The sequence below is a fragment of the Poromitra crassiceps genome, assembly GCF_964638095.1.
Source record: "Poromitra crassiceps genome assembly, chromosome: 6".
NCBI lineage: Eukaryota > Metazoa > Chordata > Actinopteri > Beryciformes > Melamphaidae > Poromitra > Poromitra crassiceps.
In genome coordinates this window covers 38852671-38864203 of record NC_139627.1, presented here as the reverse complement: position 1 = coordinate 38864203, position 11533 = coordinate 38852671, and positions in this window count along the sequence as shown.

The window sequence follows — 11533 nt, the reverse complement described above, 5'->3', positions numbered from 1 at the left end:
ACCTGTTTTCTTTGAGAGAGAAATATGATGTATGTTTGAGGGTCTGTATTTTACTGGTGCAGCAAATCTACACTTTGCTGGAGGAGTGTTAATAATCCATGAATCTTCATGGTTTGTTATAGGACATCTTACACATAAATAAGCAAACCTACGTATGTATGTATCTCTTTGTCTCCGTTTCATTTTGCTGGGACATGTCGGCCTGACAGCACTCATATTTGGCATGGGTACGAGCAGACAGGGACAGGGACAGATTTTTCAATTAGGTCCATTAGGACTGACTAAATGGGCAAAAATTGCTAATTAGTGGCCAAAATGAGTGAACACAGGTTCAGCACCATGGAGAGCTCCATTCGTTAGCTACTGATGGAGCACACCTGAACGGAGTTGGAATCAGCCAGCGAAGTGGACTATGAAAGCCTTCTGGCGGAGAGAGAGCAGAGGATGCATGCCAACCCTGTGAGCGGGGCATGACTATTATGGCCAGTAATTGTGTGCTCCAACGGGTATCAAAACTAGCGGTACTTCAGTATGTTGAATGCCAGTGCAATTCGCTTGCGCCATTTAGTAGGGGTGTCACAATATATCGTCCCACGAAATTTCGCGATAGTAAAACGTCACGATATGTATCGTTGAGATGAAATCTCATATCGTGATTTTTTTTTTTTTTTTTTTTTTTTTTTTTCAAAAGTAGACAAAGAAACGTCTTTGTTTGTTGAAGTTCAATGTGTGGAAAGTAGTTCAGTTGAACAAGTCTCTGAAGAGACACATGAGAAGTTATACAGGAGAGAAACCATTCAATTGAGTTTCTGGCAAAACTGTTTACTTGACAGGAAAAACTGAAGATGCATAAAAAATAGACTAAGAAAAGTCTTGTTGTTTGAGTTTGAAGAAAAACTGAAGATGCATAATGAGAATTTATACTGCTGAGAAACCTTTTAGTTCAAAGTAAATCTAAGTGACGGTGTAACTCATTCTATTTCAAGATAAGCCTTATCTCCAATCTCATGTTTTTTCTAGTTGTTATTGTAATAACAATTTCCCACAACAGCATGTTTTGTATTTGTGCATTTCAAATAAAATACTACTTTTCCAGTCATATATTGTCATTATTCAAGTTTAAAAAAATATTGTTAAAATCGTATCGTATCGTATCGTTATCGTGAACCCAGTATCGTGATACGTATCGTATCGTGAACTGAGTGTATCGTGACACCCCTACCATTTAGGCTATATTGAGAGTTTTCACAAGAATTGCCTTTTGCCAGTTTGCACGGCAACGCACGGCAACGCACGGCGTTGTCATGTAAACGGAGGCCAAAACTCAACAAAAGTGTACCGTTTTATCCAGAAATCATTCTGATGTAAAACAGGGCCTAGCACACAGTTGATTTTGAGTGAAGTGATTGCGTCAGGTGTAGAGAGGACAAAAGACAGCTGACGTGGCCGTTTGACTCCACAGAGGGAAGAGGAAAGTTCCCAGTCGGAGCTGAAATGGAACTTCCAAGGCGTCTTGGGATTTGGGCAATTACGCACTTAAGTGTGCAGAGCACTTGATGGGACTTTCGTCTCTCTCACACATAGCCAGGCACATACACACACACACACACACACACACACACACACACACACACACTCGCACATACGCACACAGGAGGTGAATCCGGTTTCAAGGTTCCACAGACAACCTGTCATAAAACATTCAGAGTGCCTTGAATAAGTAACTCAGTTATCAAAGTGAGAGTGCATGAGGAGAGACATTTTCCAGAATGTCCTCGTGTGTGCGAAAGCAGAAGAGATAGCTGGTTGAGGGGGAAAAAGCAGAGAGAAGAGTGTTACTCCTCTGCAGAAAATGTGGAAAAATATCTTCTCACCTCAGTGACAACCAATAAGGACTGAGGGAGGAGCTTCATGTCTGATGATAAACTGGATATTCAGACACATGAGGCCAGGCATTGCTGCGTAAGAACATATAGTACCACAATTACTGTACACAGAAAAGAACGCTGGGGTGAATGTGATGCAACACTAAAGCAAATACAGTATACCCATTTAAAACAACTGCATGTGTTCTCCATTACACAGTCAATGGCTCCAAGGTGCGCGCGCATGCATGCACACACACACACACACACACACACACACACACACACACACACACACACACACACACGCACGCAAACACACACAATGGTATCCACAGGAAGCCACTGCAGGGACTTTCAGATCCACTCCCCCTGCAGTGACATTAGCACGCTCCTAATTTTGTGTACGTGAGCGAGAAAGTGAACGTGCGTCACTGCCAATAATCCAGGTCTCTGGCAGAAGGAGCAGGAATACCAGAGGATTTGTGTTAGTTTTGGAGGTTCAGGGCAAAGCCAATAAACAACTTTGGGATGTATACACAGCAGGACCCTGCATGACAGATTCATGTACTTCCCTCAGGGAGCAGGCAGAGCAACAACACAAAGCTTCAATGAAGACTTTTCATAGTGGCTTTACAGTATTACTCCAGTGGAAATGGGGGTTTGTTTGGAACATCGACATAAATAAAGGGTTTGGAGTAAATAGAAGAGGGAAATGGGGATAGCCACCTCGGCTGAGCAGAGAAAAGGCCGGTACAGAGTTGTGATCAGTGATGGTCATTCGAGCAATTGGGATGTCATCAGTGATGCGAAAATTGGGCAATTGTGCGCTGTGCATACCAACAGAACAGGCAAGGCCACGCAGCAGCCGAGCTGCGTGCGCCGAGGCCGCGTAGCAGCCGAGCTGCATATGTGAGCCCGCGCAGCGGTCAAGCTGCAGGCCTAGGAATGGTTGCTTAAAGGCACCATAAACAATGCATGAACCAATTGCCTTCACTATTATGTTACATTTGTAGCACTAACCTTTCAAATGCATCATTATGTTAACGTGCAGAGCTGCCATTGTCGTTGCACTTTAGAGAAAGCACCCAGGGCTTTGAAATGAGAGACTATAGCCTACATCAGGGAGTGAAATAGGAGGCTGCAGACTGGTGTGGAGCCACAGTAGAGAGACGAACGCACACATGAACACACACTCTCTCTCTCTCTCTCTCTCTTTCTCTCTCTCTCTCTCTCTCTCTCACACACACACACCCTATGTCAGCTGTGAGAGCTATGACGCACGTTGGGGCTCTGTTAATATTGTACAGCGCAGACTCTGGCGTCTGTGTGAGCATTCCATTACAGGCCTCTCACACAGAGTTCACTAAGCAGCTGCACGACGAATTAGCGCGTGCACCCACACACCCACACACACACACACACACACACACACACACACACACACACACACACACACACACACACACACACACACACACACACACACACAAATTCTTCTAATTGTTCTGTCTCCAATTCCCTCTTCTGTTCAGCTACTGCTTGCTCATTGTCTCCTGGCTTCTCAAGTTCTCGGCAAATTATATGTTGATTTGCTCTGTTTCTTTACCTGTCTGCCTCCACCCACCACAACCATGACGAATGTAACGTCAATACTCAAACAACTGTTACCTGAGAAAACAAGACAAGCTGAAGAGCTGAAAACAGCTGAAAAGGAGGCCGGATCGTGTTTGGGCCACACCCGGTGTCTCTTCCAGGTGGCCTCTGGAACAAGAGTCAAATCATCAACAGCAAATTTGTTTTCTCTGCTTGTCAATAATAACCCTATACTATAGGGTTATTATTGACAAGCAGAGAAAACAAATTTGACCCGGGTTCAATTCCCGCTAGCGTTACTTGGTCAGACGTTCCTACAGACACAATTTTCAGTGTCTGCGGCTGGGAAGCCGGTGGGGTATGAGTCCTGGTTGCCGCAGCACCTCCTCTGGTCGGTCGGGGTGCCTGTTCGGGGGGGAGGGGATCTAGTGGGAATAGCGTAATCCTGCCATGTGCTATGTCCTGCCGAAACTCCTCACTGTCAGGTGAAAAGAAGCGGCTGGCAACTGCACATGCCAAGTACAATTGGAGCGAAAATGGGAGGGGGGGGGGGGAAAGAATAATAACCCTTTTGTGAAATCTCTTCCTTCGGCGCCTTATCTTTCTCCAGGGCAGAGCTGCTGTAAGGGAAGTGATGTAATGTTTGCATGCTCACCATGTGGCTGCACCATGACACAGGAAGTCATGTGATGCTTTCACCATAGGATAGGATAGACTTTTATTGTCCCGAAGGAAATTTGTCTTTATGGCTTCTATTTGGACATACACCTTATGGCTGCTGTTTGGCAGACAACACGTACATACAGACAATACATACAGCACATCAGAACTATTACAGTAACAGTTAGCAAAATTGCACACTGCCCAAAAAGTACAATCCAATGCATAAAAGAGATTATAAAATATATATTTGCTAAAAACAGAATTGCACATTACCCAGATTGCACAACACTGTAGCCTTCTGTATTTAGATTAAAAAAAAATAGGTAAAAACGAATATAGTCTGTGATTTTAAAAATATATTTGCTAAAAAAAAACAGAATTGCACATTACCCCATTGCACAACACTGTTTCTCTTCAATATTTAGATTAAAATAGATAAAGACGAATAGAATTTAAAGTAGCAGTAAAAAACAGTACACAGGTAACAGTTAAAAACGCCAACAGGGGCGGCCTTCAGCTACTGTTTAGGGCTTTGATGGACAAGGGGACAAAAATAGTTCATGTCCATGTCACCATGTGGCTGCACCATGACACAGGAAGTGATGCTTCACCATGTCACCATGTGGCTGCACCATGACACAGAAGTGATGCTTCACCATGTCACCATGTGGCTGCACCATGACACAGAAGTGTCAGAAGTGATGCTTCACCATGTCACCATGTGGCTGCACCATGACACAGAAGTGTCAGAAGTGATGCTTCACCATGTCACCATGTGGCTGCACCATGACACAGGAAGTGATGCTTCACCATGTCACATGTGGCTGCACCATGACACAGAAGTGTCAGAAGTGATGCTTCACCATGTCACCATGTGGCTGCACCATGACACAGGAAGTGATGCTTCACCATGTCACATGTGGCTGCACCATGACACAGGAAGTGATGCTTCACCATGTCACATGTGGCTGCACCATGACACAGGAAGTGATGCTTCACCATGTCACATGTGGCTGCACCATGACACAGGAAGTGATGCTTCACCATGTCACATGTGGCTGCACCATGACACAGAAGTGTCAGAAGTGATGCTTCACCATGTCACCATGTGGCTGCACCATGACACAGAAGTGTCAGAAGTGATGCTTCACCATGTCACCATGTGGCTGCACCATGACACAGGAAGTGATGCTTCACCATGTCACATGTGGCTGCACCATGACACAGGAAGTGATGCTTCACCATGTCACATGTGGCTGCACCATGACACAGGAAGTGATGCTTCACCATGTCACATGTGGCTGCACCATGACACAGGAAGTGATGCTTCACCATGTCACATGTGGCTGCACCATGACACAGAAGTGTCAGAAGTGATGCTTCACCATGTCACCATGTGGCTGCACCATGACACAGGAAGTGATGCTTCACCATGTCACCATGTGGCTGCACCATGACACAGAAGTGATGCTTCACCATGTCACCATGTGGCTGCACCATGACACAGGAAGTGATGCTTCACCATGTCACCATGTGGCTGCACCATGACACAGAAGTGATGCTTCACCATGTCACCATGTGGCTGCACCATGACACAGGAAGGAAGTGATGCTTCACCATGTCACCATGTGGCTGCACCATGACACAGGAAGTGATGCTTCACCATGTCACCATGTGGCTGCACCATGACACAGGAAGGAAGTGATGCTTCACCATGTCACCATGTGGCTGCACCATGACACAGAAGTGATGCTTCACCATGTCACCATGTGGCTGCACCATGACACAGTAAGTGATGCTTCACCATGTCACCATGTGGCTGCACCATGACACAGAAGTGATGCTTCACCATGTCACATGTGGCTGCACCATGACACAGAAGTGATGCTTCACCATGTCACATGTGGCTGCACCATGACACAGTAAGTGATGCTTCACCATGTCACCATGTGGCTGCACCATGACACAGAAGTGATTACTACACCATGTCACATGTGGCTGCACCATGACACAGGAAGTGATGCTTCACCATGTCACCATGTGGCTGCACCATGACACAGGAAGTGATGCTTCACCATGTCACCATGTGGCTGCACCATGACACAGTAAGTGATGCTTCACCATGTCACCATGTGGCTGCACCATGACACAGAAGTGATGCTTCACCATGTCACATGTGGCTGCACCATGACACAGAAGTGATGCTTCACCATGTCACCATGTGGCTGCACCATGACACAGAAGTGATGCTTCACCATGTCACATGTGGCTGCACCATGACACAGGAAGTGATGCTTCACCATGTCACATGTGGCTGCACCATGACACAGAAGTGATGCTTCACCATGTCACATGTGGCTGCACCATGACACAGGGCTGTCAGAAGTGAGTCTTTGGTGGAAACTTGGAGCAGCTGAAGACAGAGTGCGTCATCCAGCCCTGGCAGACTCATGGGCTCCCGTTACCGCTGGCTTGTGACACCGGGGACACTGCAACCGCTTTGTTGTCACCCTCGCGTGTGCCACACCACAAACACAGACCCTGGGTTTAGCCCGTCTGGTCGACTTCGCCCCTGCACCGTGGCGCTCCTCCAAGAGGAAACCCTCTGATGTCACTGACTGCTTCCTCTATCAGGGTCATTGCCTCAGAATAAATATTTTTTATTTGAGACAGCTGAATTAATGGTGGAGCCAATGATTATGCCAAAAAGTGTGTGCGTGCGTGCGTGCGTGCGTGTATGTGCGCTTCCCTAAGTGGGTCGACTGTGTTTGCACAACCGGACAGGGAGGGCAGGAAAATAGGGGCAATGTGGGGACAAGGGGGGTACCTATAGGCTATAAGCTGTAAACTGCCCTCCTCCCGCCTCTGTATTGTGACAGCTCGTTTGTTTGCCCGCGTCACCCGTCTGTCTTTCACCTCCACAGGCTGCAGTGGACACAATGATGACATCATGATGACATCAGCTCGCACTGACATAAGCTACTCGAGTGCCACAATAGGCCTGCAGGCAATAGGCTGCGAGATGTTTACAAGCCAGTCTCTCACTTCTGACAGCTACTTGTGTAAGCTTGCTCTTGCGTGTGTGTGTGTGTGTGTGTGTGTGTGTGTGTGTGTGTGTGTGTGTGTGTGTGTGTGTGTGTGTGTGTGCGTGCGTGCGTGCGTGCGTGCGTGCGTGTGTGTGTGTGTGTGTGTGTGCGTGTGTGTGCGTGTGCTCGTGCGCGTGCGTACCTGTGTGTGTGTGTGTGTGTGTGTGTGTGTGTGTGCTCGCGCGCGTGCGTGCCCGTGTGTGCGTGTGCGCTTCCCTAAGTGGGTCAACTGTGTTTGCACAACCGGACAGAGAAGGCAGGAAAATGGGTCAAGTGTGGGGGGGCCAAGGGGGGCACCAGTGGATTTGATTGGTTGAGACAAGAGGCAATATTTTGTCCGGCCCCAAGAGTCATGTGGCTGTGCTGAGTTTTGGTGAGGTCATTGCCAGCCACTTGCTTCTCTTGTTCATGCGCTGGCTTTGTCGTTACCGCTGGCGTGTGTTCGATGTCACGTACGCAGATTCTCCCTGTCGATTTGTTGGTCAGCTTGTCAGTTACTCTTGGTTAGTTTGCCCCCATGTCTATGTTATAGTATCAAACTCTCACTGCTGCTCAGCTATCTCTGTTATGTGTATAGTCCGTGACCTGAAGGGCGAATGACTGCCGCCCTGACAGGAATTAGCACTGTGTTCAACAGAAGTGAGCTCACACCCTGTGACCTTCATCATGTGACGTTCTTTCTGCCGTTTCACATGGGGGGAAATGACATGGACTTTCAGTCACAGCCTTGCTGGCAAACACGTGTTAGAGAAAAGGGCCTAACAAAGAGAAGAGGAGGTGGGAGGATGGGAGAGGAAGTTTATTCATTGTTTCCACTGAAGTGTTCTCTTCTTCCTGTACCATGATGGCCCATCAGCCTGTGGACTTGGACTAAAATATGGGCTCACGGCTCGCAGCAGCTCACTGTCTGAGGGGGAATACCCTCTCTCTCTCTCTCTCTCTCTCTCTCTCTCTCTCTCTCTCTCTCTCTATCTCTCTGCAGGGATTGACGTAAGAGAGGAAAAAGTATGGATTGGATTCCCAAAATGGAATGACCTCTGATTGAACACACTTATCCCATAATCTTGAACAAACAAAAGTACACACAAACACATGCACACATTCACAGATAGCCTATGCTATTTTTTTATTTTTTTTTAATCAAATTGTTTCAGGTTTTTCTCCCATTTTCTCCCCAGCTGTACTTGGGCAATTTCCCCTGCTCTCCGGGTCATTGCTCCCCATCTGCTGATCTGGGGAGAGCCATTAGACACATGCTTCCTCCGATACATGTGAAGTCACCAGCCGCTTCTAACAGCGAGGAGTTTCACCGGCAGGACGTAGCATGTGGGAGGATCACGATATTCCCCCCCTGTTCCCCTCTCCCCCAAACAGGTGCCCCGACCGACCAGAGGGGGTGCTAGTGCAGCAACCAGGACTTATACCCCACCAGCTGCCCACCCGCCGGCGCAGACAATTGTGTCTGTAGGAACGTCTGACCAAGCCAGAAGTTCCACTGCTGGGAATTGAACCCGGGTCTCCGCGGTGGTATAGTGCTTTACCTCCACACTACACTACCCAGACGCCCGTTACATCAAAGACCATTTTTGAACAAGCAGGCAGATAGATACACGCAGACCAGAGAGTCCTCGTCTCCCAGCTCGCTCCTATGAATGGAAAAGTCCATGTGTCACGTGTCACATGTAAGTCACACATGCTCCCAGAATGATGTCACACTTACACACTATACGGTCCTTATAGACTGCTGCCTCTGCCGTGTCCACAGCTCACATTACACCTCTGTGAAAAGAGAGACCGTTACATAAGCCTGTGGTATGCAAGGTCACAGAGAGCACAACCACCAAAGTGCACAAGGTGGCACAGTGACGCTGACTAAAGTAAGAGCTATTGAAGTCCTTAACAATGGCGCTGATACTGTTACAATACAGTTACAACAGTATTGATACCAAACAGCAAGAACACTAGATGTCTACTTTAGTTATTGCAATTCGTCGGTGCACATTCAAGTTCAGCATTGTTCTCTGTTTAACAGCAGCAATAGTAATTGTAGTACTGTTGTAATCAAGAAGTTAAATGACAGCTTTTCCTGCTTGGAATGCCATCACAATCCTCCTCACCCTGACTGCTGCTGCTCCTCACCCTGACTGCTGCTGCTCCTCACCCTGACTGCTGCTGCTGCTGCTCCTCACCCTGACTGCTGCTGCTCCTCACCCTGACTGCTGCTGCTGCTGCTCCTCACCCTGACTGCTGCTGCTGCTGCTCCTCACCCTGACTGCTGCTGCTGCTCCTCACCCTGACTGCTGCTGCTGCTGCTCACCCTGACTGCTGCTGCTGCTGCTCCTCACCCTGACTGCTGCTGCTGCTGCTCCTCACCCTGACTGCTGCTGCTGCTGCTCCTCACCCTGACTGCTGCTGCTGCTGCTCCTCACCCTGACTGCTGCTCCTCACCCTGACTGCTGCTGCTGCTGCTCCTCACGCTGACTGCTGCTCCTCACCCTGACTGCTGCTGCTGCTGCTCCTCACGCTGACTGCTGCTCCTCACCCTGACTGCTGCTGCTGCTGCTCCTCACCCTGACTGCTGCTGCTCCTCACCCTGACTGCTGCTGCTGCTGCTCCTCACCCTGACTGCTGCTGCTCCTCACCCTGACTGCTGCTGCTGCTGCTCCTCACCCTGACTGCTGCTGCTCCTCACCCTGAGTGACTGCTGCTGCTGCTGCTCCTCACCCTGACTGCTGCTGCTCCTCACCCTGACTGCTGCTGCTCCTCACCCTGACTGCTGCTGCCGTGACACCAGTCCAGCTGTCCTGTGTCACAAAGCCAGGAAGCAGAAAAGAGGAAATCACTAGGTCCTTGAGGGGGTTCCAGGGGGTCCCCAGCAAAAAGGGCAATATTTCACTATAGAATTTCAACCATAAATAACACAACAACAGGATGTATGACTATTTTGGTCATGGGTTTAATACGCTTCAGACCATTCAAAGTCCTCACTGATTAAGCTTTTACCCTGTTTGTTTGTTTGTTTGTTTGTTTGATGTAGTTTGTGTTGTCTAGGTATTTTCCCTGAATTTGGGTTATTAAATTATATTAACTTTTTTTTGGGGGGGGGGGGGGGGGGGGCATTTTGCCCTTGTTGCGCGGTGGCCAGACGGGGAGGGTGGGGAGAGAGAGAGGATGACGTGTGACAAAGGACCATGGGTCGGATTCAAACCCGTGCCGGCCACGCAAAGGACTGGTGCCGCGTCTATGTGCCGACAGGCCGCAGTGCCGACAGGCCACAATGCCGATAGCCCACAAGCAGAACCAGCTGAGCGAGGCGGCGTGCAACGTGGACCGGCTGGAGCTAAGCTCTCCCAGTCCCCACGCCTAAACATAACCTCCCCCAGCGCCTAAACCTAACCTCCCCCAGACCCTAACCCTGACCCTAACCTCTCCCACCCCCACGCCTAAACCTAAGGGGTTACATGCTGCCACTCCGACGTGCTGCCACTCCGACGTTCTGCCACTCCGAAATATCGGCACTCAGAAAGGGGGTCTATATTCCCCGTTTTTCACTAACCTCTCCCAGCCCCCACGCCAAACCTAACCTCCCCCCATGCCTAAACATAACCTCCCCCAGACCCTAACCCAAAACCTAACCTCTCCCACCCCCACGCCTAAACCTAAGGTCGGCATTGCGGCTTCTAAGGTGAACGACCGCCAGTCCGAATAATGGAAGTTAACGTTCGGAGTGGCAGCATGTCGGAAAGGCAGAGGAACCCCAACCTAAGGTCGGCATTGCGGGTGGTCGGCATAGCGGGTGGTCGGCATAGCGGGTGGACCCCCAAAGGACTAGCCTTTGTGGTACGTGTGACGCGACGCACACAACATGTATGATCACATTTTGTGTTGAATTATTGATGTATTTTTGTATGTGTGAATCGTGAATCAGACTTCATGGGAGACTGTGACTTTAAATCCTAATTCCGAGTTACGCCACAGGAGGGCACCGTGGAGCGCTAGTCGGTAGAATTGAGCCACCCAAGCTTTTTTTCCGTCCTTGACAAGAGCCTGCGTGATGAACACCACTAATGTCTCCCGTCTCTGCTTTTCCCTGTTAAACATTCTGTGTTTTAACTTAAAGCAGCTACGAGCAACTTTTTCGATTGTTATTAAACAGTATAAATTTAATATCAATGCATCACATCTTACCTCTAATAGTCGACGAGACCAACGCAGAGTAGTCTCGCTTGAGCCCCGAGTGAATCGGCCAGTGTAGGCTGTCTGTGGCCAGGGAAGATCAGGAAGTGAAATGAAACGGTTTGCAGCAGCCACTTCGGCCATAAC